The sequence below is a fragment of the Capra hircus genome, unplaced genomic scaffold, assembly GCF_001704415.2.
Source record: "Capra hircus breed San Clemente unplaced genomic scaffold, ASM170441v1, whole genome shotgun sequence".
NCBI classification, from domain to species: Eukaryota; Metazoa; Chordata; class Mammalia; order Artiodactyla; family Bovidae; genus Capra; species Capra hircus.
Window position 1 is genome coordinate 216,818 of NW_017189618.1, and position 20,372 is coordinate 237,189.

General features: G+C 48.0%; 1 pseudogene; it reads left to right on the plus strand.

Annotated features, from left to right (window-relative positions):
• Positions 1–2,042: 2,042 nt before the first annotated feature.
• Positions 2,043–17,400, plus strand: LOC108634569 (annotated as a pseudogene).
• The last annotated feature ends 2,972 nt before the right edge of the window (positions 17,401–20,372 follow it).

Consider the following 20,372-nt stretch of genomic DNA (forward strand, 5'->3'; position numbering starts at 1 on the left):
GTTTGTTACAAGGCAGGGACCATTCCCCACTGCAGGCAAAAGCCTGAGGTTTGATGGTCCACAAAAGCATTGACAGGTGTTTTCCTGGAGCCCATTTCTGAGTTTGGAGTGTGTGTCTGTGAGGAAAGAACCAGGAGGGCTGCTAGAGGGTTATTTAGCCACATCAGGTATCTCGGGCTATCATAATCTGCTCATGCGTAATGTGGCTTATCAGACCTAGGGTAGCAAACCAGGGGCTTTCCTCATATCTCAGGCAGTAAAGAGTCTGCTTATAAGGCAGGAGACCGAGGTTTAATTGCTGGGTCATGAAGATCCCCTGGTGATGGCATGGCAACCTGCTCCAGTATTCTTGCCTGGAGAATCCCATGGACATATGAGCCTGGTGGGTTTACATTCCATGTGGTCACAAGAGTAAGATATGGCTTAGCAACTAAAGAGAGATGGTGGCTTGTGGACTTAGGGTTCCCTCAGAACTAGGTGCAGCTGGGGACTGGGCCCTCTGGACAGAGCCATCCAGACTCAACTGGATGGAGTCTGGAGAGGGGCCCAGGCCCAGCCCCACCATATCCTCCACCCCTCTGGGTCCTGCTTCCCAGATGGAATGGATGCTATCAGGTGGTGATAAGGTCTTGTCTACTGTGTGATTTGTCCTCATGCAGAGGGAGCAGTTTATCAAACTTCCTGAACGTGGAAGTCTGCATGGTTTTCAAGAGGAGAGGTGGTTGTGCTCAGAAATTACCTGAAGACCTGCTTTTTCAGAATGGATATCAAAAGCTGAAGTAGATCTGTTTCTATTGCTTTGTTTGTATGTTTCTCCAATCAAGTTTCCCTCAAAGTGAGGGTTGGGATAAAGATTTAAATACATGCTGAGTAGGGCTTCACTTGTGGCTCCCCTGATAAAGCATCCACATACAATGTGGGATACCATGGTTCGATCCCTGGGTAAGGAAGATCCCTTGGAGAAAGAAAAGGCTACCCACTACAGTATTGTTGGGTTTCCCATGTGGCTCAGCTGGTAAAGAATCTGCCTGTAATGTGGGAGATGTTGGTTTGATCTCTGGGTTGGGAATATCCCCTGGAGAAGGGAAAGTGTACCCACTTTGGAATTCTGGTGTGGAGAATTTCATGGGCTGTATAGTACATGGGGTAGCAAAGAGTTGAACATGGCTAAATGACGTTCACTTTCACTTTCATTTACTCCAGTATTTTTGGCTTCCCTTGTGGTTCAGCTGGTAAAGAATCCACCTGCAGTTTGGGAGACCTGGGTTCTATCCCTGACTTGGGAAGATCCCCTAGAGAAGGGAACAGTTACCCTCTCCAGTATTCTGGCCTGGAGAATCTCATGGACTCATAGTCCATGGGATCACAAAGAGTCGGAAATGACTGAGAAACATTCACTTAACTTCAAGTCACTAGTAGGAGGGGGAGCGTTTATACACATGGAGGGAAAAGAATGCAATGAAGAGAGGTGTTACCTGTGTTTTCCTGCTTGGGTGAGATGGTGGAATTTTCCTCCTGAATTTGAGAACCTTGAGGCAAAGGATGGTCAAGCGACCCAAGTTGAGGGGCTGGGGGCATGAACTCCTAGACCTCATCTCCCCAATCCTGGGATGTGTGACCTGGATGGGCCCATCTTTGAGTCGGGCTCCCTTGTCTGGAAGGCTCCACCCTAGGAGCAGCTAGTTTGTTCATCTGAGTTCTGATCCTTGAGCCATTCCTGGGTACACAGTGTGTCTCTAGTGTATGCCTCTGGTCTTGGCAGAATCGAGTGGATGATAGATAGCAACACCAAGGTGAAGATCATGCTCAAGATAGTGTTCTCGGAGAGCCAGCCTGAGAAGGAAAGCTGTCGGTCACTGGCCCACGTCCTGGAGCCACCAACATTGCCCCCAGCCTCCAGTGAGACCAAATCAAGATGCTCAGCATGTCGCAGCCATTCCTACTTTTGCCCCTACAGCCACCAGGGTGCCGAACCCCAGCCCCCTAGTGACCATGGGCTCCCCTCCAAGGACGGCTAGGCCTCCCCACCCACACTCAACTACATGGAGGCCAAAGACAGGACTGATGATGACCTCAAGTCAGAAGAGCTGGCCTGTAAAAGCTCAGGCAGGGATAAGTCGCTGGCAGATATTCTGGACCCCGACATGAGGATGAGAACCACCATGGAGCTATGGAGGGCATCTTCCCCAAAGACGGGTACCTCCTGGAAGGAGCACAGCAATGGAGGAAGCTGCTGTCCAAGGTGCCATCGCCCAGGACGGCAAAGAATTGAGTAGACCACCTCAACCCATCTCCACTCCTGTCCTTCCCTCTGTGTGGTTGTGACCACCTGGGCTTCCAGGTCAAGGGGCCTGAGACCTATCTCTTTATCCATTCTCATGCGTGTTCTCTGGTGACAGATTTCTCCACAAGTTTTTGGCACTTTGGGGATTTTTTTTTTGGCACCCACCCCAAATTAAATGTCCATTATTGGACAGTGACATCACTTGGGCAAAACACATTTCTAGGGATGCCCACATGTTCTTTTATCATAAGGTAACGGTTCTTCTCTGCTGTCTGACCTCGGAGCACTTGGCAATGTTGGGAGACACTTCTCACTGTCTCTTCTGGGAGAATGGAGGCCAGGGGTGTTGTGCATCGACTTTCAGGAGCCCAGGACAGCACCCCCAACAAAAAACGGTCCAATGCCAAAGGTCACTATTGCTGAGGAGCAGAAACTTGTTACAGAGGAGTGAAAGTTGAGGCTACGGAGGACATGTGGTTACAAAAAAGGCCTTCTATTTGTACATATTTAGCTGAGGGGGTGAATTTGCTGTAATTCATACTGTATAGAGAACTAGGTGGGAAGCTTCCCTGGTGGCTCAGATGGTTAAAGAATCCACTTGCAAAAGGGGAGACCTGGGTTCGATCTCTGGGTTGGTAAGATCCCCTGGAGAAGGGAATTGCTACTGACTCCAGTATTCTGGCCTGGAGAATCATAAAGACACAGAAACCTTGTGGGCTAGCACTCCCCGGGGGTCACCAAGAGTGGGATGTGATAGAGTGACTAAGAGTATCACATGTTTCATTCTCTAAAGGACCCTCTTTAGCCTCTTGCATTCAGTCACCTGCCCACCAAGATGCATCTGCTAACATCTGTCATACAGGTGCATGTGGTCTTGGTAAACATCACTGATTGACAGTAGGTGGGAGTACAAATATCATGCAGCAGACAGGGGTTCAGAGGCTGCTAATATGGCTGCTGGTGGAAGGATGCCTGTGGCTACACTCCCAATGGCAACAGAAAGCTCTCCATAAACCTCAATCTCCCCAAGAAAACTACCTTTACCCTCCTCCCCGACCGGCAGGGAGGTACTATTTTGTAGGGTTTTCTAGTTCTGGGTGTATTCCCTGATGTCTCAGATGGTAAAGGGTCTGCCTGCAATGTAGGAGACCCAGGTTCAATCCCGGGTTGGGAAGATCCCCTAGAGAAGTACATGGCAACCCACTCCAGTATTCTTGCCTGGAAAATCCCAGGAACAGAGGAGCCTGCGGGGCTACAGTCTACGAGGTCTCAAAGAGTCAGACATGACTGAGCAATTTCATTTTCTAGTTCTGGCTTCAGGACCTGCCCTTTCCACCCTTCTTTTTGTTTCCTTGGTTTATTGACTTTTTTTTTTTTTTTTGCACACTCCCTAGCATGAGTGATATTCTCTTCCCAACTAAGTTATCAAACTCTTACCTCCTGCATTGGAAGGCAGAGTCTTACCCACTTTCCCAACAGGGAAGCCCACTCTGTTCCTGATTCTACTTTCTCCTTTCTCTGACTGGTGTCCTTTCATTGATCCCATGGTTTGCAAATCCCAGCCCAGGTTTCAGGTGCATCTGTGGGCACAGTCAGAGCTAGCATTTGGGTTCCCATGAGGTAGGAGACCAGCCTGCTGGAGGCCACACCCTTGGCCACCAACTCCACCTACTACAGCACATAGTTCCCCGAGGTAGAGCTGCTCATAAAGATGAAGGATCTGCAAGAGCAGCAGGAACCGGAAGAAAACTTGGGGAGTGACTTGTACCATGACCTCTCAGTGAAAAATTTAGGAAGGCCAAAATTCAGAAAACAACATACTAGCTGGAGACAGGTGGTGGCCCTCAGGTCCACCCTCAGCCTGGCCGTGCACATGTGTCATTTGTGTTCCACAGGATGCTGACATTTGAGCCTGCATGTGAAGCCTTTCAAAGGACAGTCTTCTATCCTAAAATTGGGCCTCTCCACAGGACCTCCTTGCTATCCCTCTCTGTCATGAGATCCAGTGTCAAACGAACTTAGTGGCCACCAGTTTCTTTCATTTTAAGGTCTATGGATAATGTCTCTTCTATCCCAGTGGAAACCCAAGGGACTTAATTATATGACCTTAGCGGGGTCCATACCATCTTTGACTACCAATTTAAAATTCCTATAATCAGGTAATAAATCCAACAGCAGATTGTAAAGGCTGTGCTAACCAAAAATAAGTCACTGTTCAACTCCAGAAATTAACCCAGGCCCTTGGGGAATACAGCAGAAATATGCAAAATAATCATTCCTTCCCTGAAAGCCATGTGTATTCACAGCACAAAAACAAACACACAATACAGAGCCTGTGGGCCACATATGGCCCCCACTCTGCTATTGTCAATAAAGTTTTATTTAAAGACAGGGAATTCAAAAAATAAAAAAATAATAAAAAAATAAAGACAGGCAATTCATTCTTTTATACATGGCCTCTGGTGGACTTTAATACTGTAAGCCATGTTGAGTAGTGGCTGTGTGGCTTCTGAAGTCTAAAATATTTACTCTCTGGCTCTTTACAGAAAACATTTTCAAACATATAATGTAATTGGTCAGAAAAGTAAAACTGGGTGAAGGCATACATAAATAAAGGAGTGTGATTGTAGAGAAGGCTCTGATGAGCTCATGATGAGGAAAAACCTGGAGTGACAGGAGGGAGTGTCCGGTTCTGTCAGGGACTGGTGGATGGGGGGGCAATAAGTACAAATGCCCTGGGGTAGGAGATATGTGACATGTTGGGAAGGCAGCAGACACCACTGGTGGGAGCACTGTGAACAGAAGGAGGGAGGATCATAGATGTAGGACAGGGACCAGAGGGTGGACCAGGAAGAAGGAGGGTGGGAGATGAGGTCAAGGAGCAGTGGCTGAAGCTGTATGGACAAAGAGGCTAGGACGGGAGGTAAGGGACCAGTGTCTGTAACTGGACAAAGAGGAGGGAGGACTGAAGAGATCAGGGCCCAGTGTTTGGAGTGGTGTGGACAAGGACCAGTATGATTGGACAGGAGGGCAGGTACCAGTGGCTGAAGCTGTGTGGACATGGTGGAGGGAAGATTGAACAGAAAGTCAGGGCCCTGTGGCAGGAGCTCCATGGAAATTTAAGAGGCAAATTGTAGACCAAAGTCTGGGACCTACGGCCAGAGCAGTGTGGACAAGGATGGGAAAGATTTCACTTGAGGTCACACAGACCCGTGGCTGCAGCTGTGTGGACAGGGATAGGAGAGGATGTCAAGAACCACTGACTGGAGACATGTGGATAAATAAAAGCAAGACTGGAGAGATGGTCAAAGTGCTTGAACTTCAGCTGTGTTGACAACGAGGGATGATTGGTTATAACATTGTAAGACAAGTGGCTGGATCTGTGTGAACAGGGACAGGGGAAGCAGAGCCATGTGAACAAGGATGAGGAGGATTGCAGCTCAAGTCAGTGACCACTAGAAGCTGTGTAGACAAACAGAAAGAGGAATGAGACACAAAGTGAGGGGCCAGTTGCTAGAGCTTCGTGGACAAGGAGGAAGATTGGAAGTGTGGTAGACCAGTGGCTGAAGCTGTGTGCACAAGGAGGAGGACTAGAGAAGAGGTCAGTGACATGTGTCTGGAGATATTTCAACAAGCAAGTGAAGGGTTTGTGATAACAGTCAAGGCGACCCGTGGTTGGTGCTGTGTGAAGAAGGGTGAGGTGCATTGGAGATAAAGTCAGGACAAGTGGGTGGAACTGGGTATACGAGAAGGAGAAAGGCTGGAGGTAAAGTCAGCAGCAACACGGCCAGACCTGTGTGAATAAGGATTAGATTTGGTGGTTTGGAGATTTTAAGTCAGGGACCAGGGGCTGGAGCTGCGTGACAAAGACGAGGCAGAACAGAGAGGCAGACAGGGACCAGGAGCTGGAGCAGTGAGGACTAGAAAGAGGAAGATGTGACTGGAGGTCAGGGACCAGTACCCCATCACCATAAAACCCAACATCACGAGCCATGAGGCAGAGCAGTTCTCCTGGGTTCCCTTACCCTACTGCTCTCCATCTGGGTGCCCTTTCCCAATAAGGTCTCTTGCTTTGTCAACACATGTGTCTCCTCGGACAATTCATTTCCAAGTTTTAGACAAGAGACCAGTTTCAGGCCCTGTAAGGGGCCACCTTCCTGCAAAAAATGGTGATTCTGGCAGGGACTCTTCTTTGCTGAGACTAATATCCTGACCACTTGGGGTACTCAGGGGCCAGCTTGCCTGCCAATGGACCAGACCCAGTGGCCGCAACTGAGACCCTTTTGTCCATGGTCTCTTCCTGATGTGGACAACTGGCCAGAGTGCCCCAACCGGTAAGGAACAAGAGACTTTATTGACCTCTCTCCCCTTCTGTCTCTCTTTCCTCTCCTTAACCCTTCCCATCCTTCCCTGTTTTTCTAGTCCCCTGGTCCTTGACACAAGAATCTGGTCGAAGGGCCCTCAGCCTGAGCTGAGGATTGAAGACTGATCACCTCCTCTTGGCAGATAACTTGAATTCTGATTCTGGTCTGGTCTGATTTCTGGTAGGTCTGAGTTCCAGTCCTCCCTTCTCTGGAGGCCCAGGGAAAAGTCCCATAACACCTGCGTATCTGTAGGTGGCAGGAGACGTCCGTAAGGCCACCCCTTTCCTACCTCCTCTCCCGTCTCCCCCCCTTCTTCTTTCAACCTGGATTCCTTTCCTCCCTTGAAATCTTTGATGTTAGTACTTAGATCTGAAGTTCTGTGTCTCTACAGGAGGTTTTCTGAGAGACTGTATTCTTGTATTTAAGGGCTTCCCTGGTGCTTCAGATGTTAAAGTGTCTGCCTGCAATATGGGAGACCTGAGTTTGATCCCTGGGTCAGGAAGACCCCCTGGAGAAGGAAATGGCAACCCACTCCAGTATTCTTGCCTGGAGAATCCGATGGATGGAGGAGCTTGGTGGGCTACAGTCTACGGTTTGCAAAGATTCAGACAGGACTGAACGACTTCACTTTCAGTTAGGGACTAGTAGCTGGAACTTTGTGGACAAGGAGGAGGAAAGTCGGAGAGGCGATCAAGAACCAGTGACTGGAGCTGTGTGTATAAGGAAGAGCAGGACTGGAGAGGGGGCCAGAGCCCTGTAGCTGTTGCTGTGTAGATGAGGAGGGAAGATTGGATATAAAATCAGAGACAGGTGGCTGGACTTGTGTGAGGAAGGATGAGGGGATTTGTAAATCAAATCAGGGACCCATGGCAGGGACTGTGGGGACAGGGTTGAGGAGGATTGCAGTTCAGGCCAGTGACCACTAGATAGAACAGTGCTGACAGAATGGAAGGCCTTTGAGAGACAATGTTGGAAACCAGTTGCTATAGCTGCATAGACAAGGAAGAGGACGCTTATAGAGAAAGTCAAGGGACAATTGTCTGGAGTTGTGTTGACGTGCAGAGAGAGGATAGGAAGAAAGACAAGGACCAATGGTTAGAGCCCTCGGCACAAGACCAAGAAGGATTGAAGAGGAATTCAGGGACCAGTGGCTGGAGCTTTTGGGACAGGGGAGGAGGTCTGGAGATGGACTCAGGTGTCCGTGGCTTGTGCTGTTTGGTCAATGAGGAAGATTGGAGATGAGGTCAGGGACCATGGGTGGGGCTGTGTGGACAAGGAGGAGGGAACATGCAGACTCTGGAGCTGTTTGGACACAGAGGAGAAGGAATGGAAAGGAAACTGAGGTGTGGAAAGGAAACCAATAGCTAAAGGCTCTCTGTACAAGGAGGAGGAGGAGCTCCACCAGGGCCTGGAGCCGTGTGTACAAAAAGGACAATTGGAGATAATGTGTGAACTGGAAATAAATTGTATGAAGGAGGATGAGGAGGTTCATCAATTAATAACTCAGAGTCCACTGGATGGGACTGCGTGGATGTGAATGAGGAGGACTGCTGTTCAGGTCAGTTCAGTTCAGTTGCTCTGTCCTGTCCGACTCTTTGTGATCCTATGGACTGTAGCATGCCAGGCCTCCCTGTCCATCCACAGTTCATGGAGTTTATCCAAACTTATCTCCATTGAGTTAGGAACATATGGGTGCAGTTTTTCTGGAACACCAGAAGGTCAGGTGCCGTTGGCTGGAGCTGTGCGGACAGGGTTTAAAAAAGATGTGAAGAAGGGTCAGGACCAGTGGCTTGAGTTGTTGGAGATGGAGTAAGAACAGATTGGAGAGGTCAGGGAATTTTCTCCAGAGGTATGTGGACTAGGTGGATGGAAAAGTTAAGAGAAGTTCAGTGACTTGTTCCTAGCTGTATGTGGAGAAGAGGATGGTAGATGAGGTCAGGAACCAGTGACTTGGAATGACGTGGAGAGGCTTGGAGAGTAGACTGTGAAACATAGTTGGAGCTCAGTGTTCAAGGAGGATATGATTCATAGACAAGGGAATGACTGGTGGTCAGACCCCTGTGCACAAAGTGGAGGACAGGTGCACTGTGGGTCAGTGAACACTAGATGGAGATGTGTAGAAAAGTAAGAGGCTCACTAGAGACAAGGAAAGGGACCCCTGATGGGAGCTTTGTGTTCAAGTAGGAGATTGTTTTGACACGTGGCCAAGGATTTATAGATGCAGCTGTGTCACACAAGGAGGAGTCATGTAGCATAGTTTGGGGACCAGTGGCTGGAGCTATGTGGGCAAGGAGGAGGAAGATTGGAGAGTAGGCCAGGCACTGGCCATTGAAGCTGTGTGTTTAAGGTGTGTTGGGGTGGCGGTGGGGAGTGAAAGTTAGTTGCAAAGTCATGTCTGAATCTTTGCAACCCCATAGACTGTAGCTAGTGTGGCTCCTTTGTCCACTAGCGTGCTGTAGTCCATGGGGTCATAAAGAGTCATACACAACTGAGTGACTGAACTGAACTGAGACAAAGGAATGGCATTGATAGACAACTTTGGGATCAATTGCTGGGGCTGCTGGACAAGGGGCAGGAAGATTGGAGAGGATGCCAGGGACTGGTGGTTAGAGAGATATGTGGGAAAGCAAAGGTTGAGAAGAAGTTAGTGACTTCTGGCTGGAGTTGTATGGAAAATGAACAGGAGGACTGACTGGAGTGGGAATCAAAGACCAGTGGCTGAAGCTATGAGAATAAGAAGTCCACATACTAGAGAGAAAGTTAAGGACCTTGGATCGAGCAGTGTGGACAAGTAAGAAACACACTATAGAGGAGATCAGGGACCAGTAGATGAAGCTGTGAGGAGAAAGTCCAGGAACAGTGGCTGGAGCTGTGAGTACAAGCAGGGAGAGGGTTGTTGATAAAGTCAGGTACCAGTGATGGGAACTGTGTGCCCAAATGTGAGGACACAGTGGAGGAGAGTGAAAAAGTTGGCTTCAAACTCAACATTCCAAAAAGTAAGATCATGGCATCCAGTCCCATCACTTTATGGCAAATACATGAGAAAACAATGGAAACAGTGAGATATTGTATTTTTACAGGGCTCTAGATGACACTGTGATAGTGCTGGGCTCAGTATGCCAGCAAATTTGGAAAACTCAGTAGTGGCCACAGGACTGAAAAAGGTCAGTTTTCATTCCAATCCCAAAGAAAGGCAATGCCAAAGAATGCTCAAACTACCACACAACTGCACTCATCTCAAATGCTAGTAAAGTAATGCTCAAAATTCTCCAAGCTAGGCTTCATCAATACATAAACCTTGACTTCCTGATGTTCAAGCTGGTTTTAGAAAAGGCAGAGGAACCAGAGATCAAATTGCCAACATCTTCTGGATCATGGGAAAAGCAAGAGAGTTCCAGAAAAACATCTATTTCTGCTTTGACTATGCCAAAGCCTTTGACTGTGTGGATCACAATAAACTGTGGAAAATTCTGAAAGAGATGGGAATACCAGACCACCTAACCTGCCTCTTGAGAAATCTGTATGCAGGCCAGGAAGAACAAGTTAGAACTGGACATAAACAACAGACTGGTTCCAAATAGGAAAAGGAGTCTGTCAAGGCTGTATATTGTCACCCTGCTTATATAACTTCTATGCAGAGTACATCATGAGAAACGCTGGACTGGAATAAGCACAAGCTGGAATCAAGATTGCCAGGAGAAATCTCAATAACCTCAAATATGCAGATGACACCACCATTATGACAGAAAGTGAAGAGGAACTAAAAACTCTCTTGATGAAAGTGAAAGAGGAGAGTGAAAAAGTTGACTTAAAGCTCAACATTCAGAAAATGAAGATGATGGCATCTGGTCCCATCACTCCATGGGAAATAGAAGGGGAAACAGTGGAAACAGTGTCATACTTTAATTTTTTGGGCTCCAAAATCACTGCAGATGGTGATTGCAGCCATGAAATTAAAAGATGCTTACTCCTTGGAAGAAAAGGTATGACCAACCTCTGATAGCATATTCAAAAGAGAGACATTACTTTGCCGACTAAGGTCCGTCTACTCAAGGATATGGTTTTCCCAGTAGTCATGTATGGATGTGAGAGTTGTACTGTGAAGAAGGCTGAGCTCCAAAGAATTGATACTTTTGAACTGTGTTTTTGGAGAAGACTCTTGAGAGTCCCTTGGACTGCAAGGAGATCCAACCAGTCCATTCTGAAGGAGATTAACCCTGGGATTTCTTTGGAAGGAATGATGCTAAAGCTGAAACTCCAGTACTTTGGGCACCTCACTGGATGAGTTGACTCATTGGAAAAGACTCTGATGCTGGGAGGGATTGGGGCCAGGAGGAGAAGGGGACAACCGAGTATGAGACGGTTAGATGGCATCATGGACTCGACGGACGCGAGTCTGAGTGAACTCCAGGAGTTGTTGATGGAGAGGAAGACCTGGAGTGCTGCTATTCATGGGGTCACAAATAGTCAGACACCACTGAGCGACTGAACTGAGCCGAAGACTCACTGCAGGTGGAGACTGGAGCCATGGATTTAAAAGATGCTTGCTCCTTAGAAGAAAATCTATGACAAATCTAGACGGCATGTTAAAAAGCAGACATTACTTTGCCAATAGAAGTCCATTTAGTCAAAGCCATGGTTTTTCTAGTAGTCATGTGTAGATGTGAGGGTTGGAATATAAAGGAAGCTGAGTGCCAAAGAATTGATGCTTCTGAACTGTGGTGTTGGAGAAGACTCTTGAGAGTACCATGGACTGCAAGGAGATCCAGCCAGGCCATCCTACAGGAGATCAGTCCTGAATATGATGCTGAAGTGAAGCTCCAATACTTTGGCCATGTGATGGGAAGAGCTGACTCATTTGAGAAGACTCTGATGCTGGGAAAGACTGAAGGCAGAAGGAGGAGGGAACGACAGAGATGAAATAGTTGGGTGGCATCACTGACTCGATGGACATGAGTTTGCACTCTGGTAATTAGTGATGGACAGGGAAGCCTGGCATGCTGCAGCCCATGGGGTCACAAAGAGTCGGACATGACTGAGCAAGTGAACTGAAGGATGAGGACGATTACAGTTTAGATCAGCTACCTCTAAGAAAAGAGGAGAGCTGATTAGAGAGGTGTTCAGGGACCAGTTCTTGGCCTTGTGTGTGCACAAGGAGGAGGGGGGATTTCTGAGTGGCTAGGCAGCTGTGTGAACATGAGGACAAATTAAGGGTGCTTCAGGGACCAATTTTCAGCTGTGCTGACTTGGGAGGAGAGGACTGGAGATGAATTCAATGATCTGTTGCTGAAGCTATGTGCACAAGGAGGGGGACATTTGGAGAAGAAATCAGGGACCAGAGGCTGGAGCATTGGGAACTCCAGGTAGGAGTATTGGAAAGCAAAACCAAGGACCAGTGGCTAGAGCTCTCTGTACCAGGAGAAGTACAGATAATATCAGGTTCCGATGAATGGAGTGGTGTATTCAATTGGAAGGAAGCCTGGAGATAATGTCAGCGACAGGCAGCCAGATCTGTGTAAAGGATGGGGAGGTTTGTAGATGAAGTCAGGGACTGTGTGGATAAAGATGAGGAGGATAGCAGATAAGGTGAAGGACTGTGGTTGGAGCTGTTAAGACAAGGGACAGAGGACTAGAAGAGAAATTGCTGACCCTTGGCAAGAACTCTCTGTCCAAGGAGGAGGAGGCTGACAGATATAGTCAGGCACTGATGGCTGGAACAGTGTGTACAAGTAGGAGGAGGTTTTGAGATAAAGTCAGGGGCAAGCAGCCTGATCTATGTGAATGGGATGAGAAGGTTTGAACATTAAGTCAGGCCCCAGTGGCTGGAACTGTGTGGGCAAGGATGAGGAGTATTGTAGTTGAGGTCAGAGACCACTAGTTTAGATGTGTGGACAAAGACTTATGGGTAGGGGGCTTCCCAGGTGACTCAGTGGTAAAGAATATGCCTGCCAATGCAGGAGGTGCTGGTTCAATTCCCAGTCTGGAAGATCCCTTTGAGTAGGAAGTGGCAACCCACACCAGTACTCTTGCCAGGGAAACATCATGGACAGAGGAGCCTGGTGGGCTACAGCTCATTATTCGATGGCAATTCATTGGATGTGACTGCGCATGCACACAGACACACAGGCAGTGAGGAATGAGGCTGGTAGATGAGTCCAGGGATGAGCGGTTAGAGCAGTGTGAACACAGAGGAGGATTACTGGCATGGAATTCAGAGATCGGTGGTAAGAAGAGGACTGCACATCAACTCAGTAGACCAGGGGTTGGAAGCTGTGTGAACAGGAAGGAGGCTTGCACATGAGGTCAGTGACTACCAGATACAGCCATGCAAACAAAGGGGAAGGGGGCTGGGAGGTGAAGTCAAGGACTTAAAGTCAGGGAGCAGTGTAGACAGGATGAGGAGAGACACTGGGAGAGGAGGTCAGGGACCAGTGGCTGGGATGTGTGGACAAGGAGGGAGGAGGGTTGGAGAACCATCAGGGACCCATGATTGGAATTTTTTGGGGGAAAAAAGGTGGGGGGTGGGTAGGATGGCAGTGTTGAACTCCCTGTGTCATCCCACAAATTCCTACTGAATTTTTCCATATTGTAATATGCATGTTTCCATGCTACTTTCTCCATTAATCTCACTATCCTTCTCCTATCCATCTGTCCTTTATGTGTCTGCATCTTCACTGCTGCCCAGCAAATAGGTTCATCAGTATCATCTTTCTAGATTCCATATACATGTGTTTGTACATAATGCTTTTTTTCTTTTTTCTTTCTGATTTAGGTCACTCAGATGATAGTATCTAGGTTCATCCACCTCATTAGAACTGACTCAAATGTGTTTCTTTTTGTGGCTGAGTAATATTCCATTGTGTACAAGTACCATGGCTTCTTTATCCATCCATCACCTGATGGACATCTAGTTTACTTCCATGTGCTGCTGCTAGGATGCTTCAGTCATGTCCAACACTGTGCATCCCCATAGATGGGGGCCCACCAGGCTCCTCTGTCCCTGGGATTCTCCAGGAAAGAATACTGGAGTGGATTGCCATTTCCATCTCCACCCATGTGCTAGCTATTGTAAATAGTGCTGCAATGAACAGTGAGGTATATGTATCTATTTCAGTCATGGTTTCCTACAGGGTATATGTCCAATACTGAGAATTGTTAGATCACATGGTAGTTTTATTCCTAGTTTTTGTTGTTGTTGTTGTTGTTGTTTTATGACATCTCCATACTATTGTCGATAATGGCTATACCAATTTACTTTCTCACTAACAGTGCAAGAGGGCTTCCCTCATGGTTCAGATGGTAAAGAACCCTCCCACAAGGCAGGAGACCTGGGTTGGGAAGATTCCTTTGGAGCAGAGAAAGGCTATCCACTCCAGAATCCTGGCCTGGAGCACCCCATGTACTGTACAGTCCATAGAGTCACAGAGTTGGATGTGACTGAGCAACTTTCACTTTCAAACAATGCATGATGGCTTCCATTGTTTCCACAGCCTAACCAGCATTTATTGCCTGTAGATTTTTTTCAATGCTGGCCGGATATTTGTTCATGTGAAACAAGTTGCTGAGGTCCTGCAGGCCAGGAGGTGAGGGTGGGAGCTGCAGGGCACCCAAGTGAGCAGGGCCACAACTGAGTCTTGCACACTGTACCCACTGCAGGACCTCATTGAGAGCCTTGGCCACAAGCTGTAGGTACTTTGGGAAGCATGGCAGAGCCTTCTGGAGGACATGAAGGCCAACAGCATGCTGGGTGATGAGGTGGAGGCCATGGTCAAGACTGTGTGCAAGCCCGACAAGCTTGACAAGTTCCGCATGTTCATTGGGGACCTCGGCGAGGTGGTGAAACTCCTGGTGTCACTGTCCCACCATCTGGTCCACATGGATAATGCCCTCAACAACCTGGACGACAGCACATCTCCAGGGGATCGGGTACTCTCCCTGAGGTGGGATGGGTAGACTGGGGGGAGGGCCAGTGGGATGTGAATGCCTGGAAGCTTCACTGGTCTGGGTGTCCAGCTGGTTGCATAAGGTCTTCTTCTCTCTTGCTCTCTCCCTTCTTGTAGTGGGGGACAGACACGAGGTTCCCCATTTTATATAGTACCCTGGTCATGTCTGGCTCTTTGAGACCCTATGGACTGTAGCACTCCAGGCCTCCCTGTCCATCACTACCTCCCTGAATTTTACTGAAACTCATATCCATTGAGTCAGTGATACCATCCTACCATCTCATCGTCTGTTTTCCCCTTCTCCCCCACCTTCGATCTTTCCCCGCATCAGGTTTTTTTCCAATAAGTCAGTTCTTCACATCAGGTGGTGAGAACATTCTAGCATTATTGTGTATGTTCATACTCATGTCCGTCACATCAGTGATGCCGTCGACAAACTTTGTTAGTATCTGAGACATTGAAGCAGTCTGCCGTGGGGCCTCATTCCTGTTGTCCTCCTGGGAGCCTTCACTGTATCCCTTGTGGTCTCCATGTTAAGTCCATGCTGTTGTGCTTCATGAGTGTGCTTGATGAGCTTCACCTTCCTAGATCTGGAGGCAGTGGTGGTCCATGGCCTCCTCCAGGTACAGTGTAGAGGACTGTCCTCCACTATGACCAGCATTGGTGGAAACTGACAGTGACAGGCAGCCTAACCAGGACAAAGATGCAGTATCAGGCCGTGGGAGGCTCCCCTGTCTTTTCAGATAGAAAGTGGGACATATGGGCAGTTGTGGACAAAGGACTCCCTCGGTCCAGTCTGCAGCTTCTAGTTTCCAGGGATGGCAACTGATTTCTATAGCCCTGTTTCAAGAATCAGCTGAGGTCTCTTTATCTTTTGGTTGGAATTAATGAATTGCAATTAATCCTGTTCTCACTCAACTGAAAGGTCAGTTCAGTTCAGTCGCTCAGTCATGTCTGACTGTTTGTGACCCCATGAATCACAGCACGCCAGGCCTCCCTGTCCATCACCATCTCCCGGAGTTCACTCAGACTCATGTCCATCGAGTCCGTGATGCCATCCAGCCATCTCATCCTCGGTCATCCCCGTCTCCTCCTGCCCCCAATCCCTCCCAGCATCAGAGTCTTTTCCAATAAGTCAACTCTTTGCATGAGGTGTCCAAAGTACTGGAGCTTCAGCTTTAACATCATTCCTTCCAAGGAAATCCCAGGTTCGATCTCCTTCAGAATGGACTGGTTGGATCTCCTTGCAGTCCAAGGGACTATCAAGAGTCTTCTCCAACAACACAGTTCAAAAGCATCAATTCTTTGGTGCTCACCCTTCTTCACAGTCCAACTCTCACATCCATACATGACCACTGGAAAAACCATAGCCTTGACTAGACGGACCTTAGTCGGCAAAGTAATATCTCTGCTTTTGAATATGCTATCTAGGTTGGTCATACCTTTTCTTCCAAGGAGTAAGCATCTTTTAATTTCATGGCTGCAGTCACAATCTGCAGTGATTTTGGAGCCCCTAAAAATAAAGTCTGACACTGTTTCTTCTGTTTCCCCATCTATTTCCCATGAAGTGATCCGACCAGATGCCATCATCTTCATTTTCTGTATGTTGAGCTTTAAGTCAACTTTTTCACTCTCCTCTTTCACTTTCATCAAGAGGCTTGCGTGTCCTCTAACAGAGGGCAGGCTGCCCTGAAAGGCAGAGCAGGCCATGGGGTCCTTCCAAGCCTCCGCACCAGGAAAACAATTTCTATTTTCCGCTCCCCCACCCACCAAGCAGCAAGTCTGTGCCTCTGGCCTCTTTGGGCAACCCCACCCGACCCCATGATGCTCCAGTGGGTTTGGGGGAGGACATTCATGTCACCAGGTGGTGAAGGAACATGAGACTCTGCTGGTGTTGGAAACAGAGACTGAGTACAGGGTGTTCCCTGGCGTCAGCCAGCCACTACTTGGAGACTATTTAATGCCATTCCTCACTCCCTCTCTTGTTTTCACAGCAGGTTATAAGAGGGCAAGGAGGTAGGGGTGCATGCCAGTATAGGAGCAAGGGTGTCTGTGTGTCCCAGAGTAAGGAGGCAGGGCAGCTTCTGGACACCCCCCACCAACCAGCCCTGTACCCCACCTCCATCTCTCTTCTTCCAACTCTTTGTCCTCTTAACCTTTCACCTCTCATTCTGCCAGAAGGATTTAGTAATCCCACCCTAGGACATCTCTTTAAGTGCACTGCTTTGGTCCACTTTGATCCCACCCCTAGGTTATCAGGGAAATGCCTTGAGAGCACACTTGCCCTCCAGGACTACTTCACTGCCTGTGAATCTCCCAGTTTTGGACTTTTCTGGATGCAGATGGCTCTTGTGTTCCTCCAGTTGGATATCTGGACTCCTCCTGCAGGGTTGTCCTGAGTACCTCCTGGGTTGCCATTTATCTGTCTGCCTCCTGCAGGGGTGTATCCAGTAGCCTCCCAGCACAGGTGGTGGCAGGCGCTGGCCAGCCCCCATGCATGGCTAGGTCCCCAGCAGGCTTGTGTATCTTCTGTCTGTCCAGCAATCCCAGCTCGAGAAGCAGCTAGAGAAGTGTCCTGATACAGCAGTAGAAGGATGCCAGGGAACGAGAACCTGGACCCCTGGGAGGGCATTTTCTTCAACATCCTGGCCAGCTACCTGGGCCCCAAGAGCCTGGTGGACTATGAGCACTTTGTCAAGATAAAGTCAGTGCTTGTCATGAGCACCAGGAGCCGGATGACAAAATACACCAGGGTGAGGAGTAGCTGAAGTGCCTGTTCAACAGCGTTCAGCCAGAGAGAGGCAGATGAGGGTGCGCCCAGTGCACAATCGGCCCTCCCCGGAGCAGGAGGATGGGGATGTGGTTGGCGGAGCCACCAGCTCTGGTTCTGTGGATGAAGCTGAAAACCGCAGCCTGTATTTACCTCCTGTCGACAGGGAACGGAGGTGGGGAGGGGGTCCTCCTTTCATGGCCAGGTGGAAGTCAGCAAAGCAGTAACTTCCATGTGTGCATTTGGGATGAGTTCTTTAATTCATAGATTCACATGGAATGCTGAGCAGAGTGGCTCCCGCCTCCACACTGCGTGAGGCTGCCTCCTGGCGCCCCCATGCTTCTCCACGTGGCAGGGGGTCTCAGGTGCACCCTGTGCATGCAGATGTGGTCACCCAAGTGGTCTCTGCTGGCCCTGCGTGCAGGTACTGAACCATGTCCTCCAGGTGGTACGAAACAGTGCGCCTCTCTAAGAAGGTCCAGGCAGGTTGGGAGTTGGTGAGGGTGGGGTGGGGTGGGGCTCCCCTGGTGCACGTGCTGTCCAGTGTATCGCTGGAGGTTCTGGGTGGCTGTCTTCTCCCGTGGGTCAGGAAATGTTGTGCCATTCATTGTGTCTGTCCTTTAGGGATGACCTCTGACCCAGAAAAAAATCATAAGGATGAGCATCATTTATTAATGTGTTAGAAAGGAGAATAGTTGCCCATGAGGTTTAAAGACCAGCTGTAAATGATGAGCTTCCAACCAGGTGGGTTCACTCATGGTGAAATCACCACTTCCACAATGTGCATGCTTTGAGATGCATGCAAAAGGGACATACTGGCTTTTGTTCTTCTGGGATGACACCAACTTGCAAATATTTGTCCTGCAAAGTGAGATTATCTGGCTGAAATTGAGTCTGGAAGTTATGTGCTTGTGAGGGTTTCTTTTTTTCTTAAGGCACCTGAGATATTTTCTTCATTTACTACCTGCCCCCATCCAAAAACATTTCTTTGGTGTATATATTATTGTGCCTTCTAATTGGCAACTTGTCTCTTTGTGCTTCTCTGGGTTTCTTATGGCTGTGTCAGGGCCATGTTTCCTCTAAGAACTCATGGCTCTGGCTTTCCAGAGATCCTAGTGGACCACACAACTCCTAGACCTGGTCTTTCTCTGCCGCAGAGTTAACCACTGTCCGTTCCCTGTTTTATCATTTGATATTGCAAGGTAGTCAAGAGAGTCTATTCACTAAACACTGTTGACCTGTTGTTTTCCAGTGGCCAAGTGACTACTAGGAGAAGATAAGTTCTTCTTCTCTAGAAGCAGATCCCATGTGTGACAAATGATTTGTATCCACAATGTATAGAGAAATTTCCAAGTGAACAGTATGAAAACAGACATCACAGTTAAAACATGAGCCAGAAACTTAGACACCTACAAAGAGGCTATATGCACGTCAATAGGCACAATAGATGTTCAGCCCCTTGTGATTTGGCTCTCACCATCTGATTTTTAACCTGATCATTTCTGTTCAATCCCACTTGGGTGAGATGATTGGATAATCGCAGGAGAAGCCCTAAGATAATTTTATGTTGGGGTGATATTTGGAGGTCAGATCATATTTCTCCTTGTTTCTTCTTATGCCCATGAAAGGAGTTTTCTGGCAGGTGGGGAGATATCCCTTTGTCACCGGTGGCTGGTGCCTTACCAAAGACAGAAGCACACAATGTCTTATTAAAGGGCACTACTCCACACCCACTTAGCCAGAATGACAAGTTGGACTGGCCATGGTGATATCTCTGTAGCCCTGGAGGGAACTGACCTGGCAGGCTTCAGTAATGCTGGCAATAAATGTTCCTTTGGCAGCCCACCCACAAAGAGAAACAGGTTTTCCCTCACTTCTTACTCTTAAATTAATCTGTTGAAAAATTTGAAAAACTTGAAAAATCCCTCTTCTGCCAATGAAATGTCATCCTCCTCCCCACGTGCTACGGTCCCTTGCTGTGAAAATGGGTCATAGCAGAAAAGAAAAAGCTGTCTAGCCATGGACCCTGCTTTTCTCCTTTAGGGAGGCAATCACAGTGGTGTCAGTGTGTTTTGAATTTCACAAAGCTTTTATCTGTGATTCTTGCCCTCTTCATACAGTATTGTAATCATTTTGAAGATATGTCTGTGAAATGCGAAAATAGAGTTTGTGTCTGTATCCAGCTGTTCAGTGTCTTTTGACAATGTTGTCTTCTAGACAACAATACACAAGGCTTTGGTGTCCTTTCAGCGAAGCATATAGAATCACAATGGTCTATTTCCTCATGTGCCTCATAAATGTCTCATTGACAGGGACCCAAAGATTGCAGTGAATCAGTGTGCACACCTTTGTGTATAGCTATATTACTGCATATACAAACACTCTAGTGCTAACATTTCTCCCGTGGCATTCCTGGATGGTAGCTGATGGCTCACCCTGGGTCATCGCTCTGCTGAGAAGTGCTCTCTGATTCTTGAGGTTGAAGTTAGAGGCCTTGCCTGAGAATTTGATCACACCACCCACTGTAGACGATGTGTACCGATTTCATGCTCAACACTTAATGATTACCTCTCAACAGATCATCCTGCTTGACCTTAATAAAATAAATGGTGTCGTTCAGTGAATGGAGCATGTCTTTGTCTTGCATCTTTTTTAAGAATTGGAACATCCTTTCTGTATGTCAGATCATTCAGCCACTGATAAATCATGGGGTTGAATCTGTGTATGCAGGTGTTCAACTGTTTCTGCCTGTCTAGTTCAGGCCAGTCTGTTTGCAGCCAGGAAAACATCAGGGACACAGGCTGTATCAGTCAGCTGTTGTCACAGCCATGCTGTGTAACAACCACCATAAGATTACTGCAGGATGCATGGAGAAGTACTCCTTTAGAGTAGAAATGTGTCGATCATTCTGCTCCATGTGCCTGTCATCTGCCTTCTTGGACCAGGCCATTGGCCTGGGCATGTCCATGGCACATGACTGGAGAACAAGCCCAGTTACAGGGCTGCTTGCC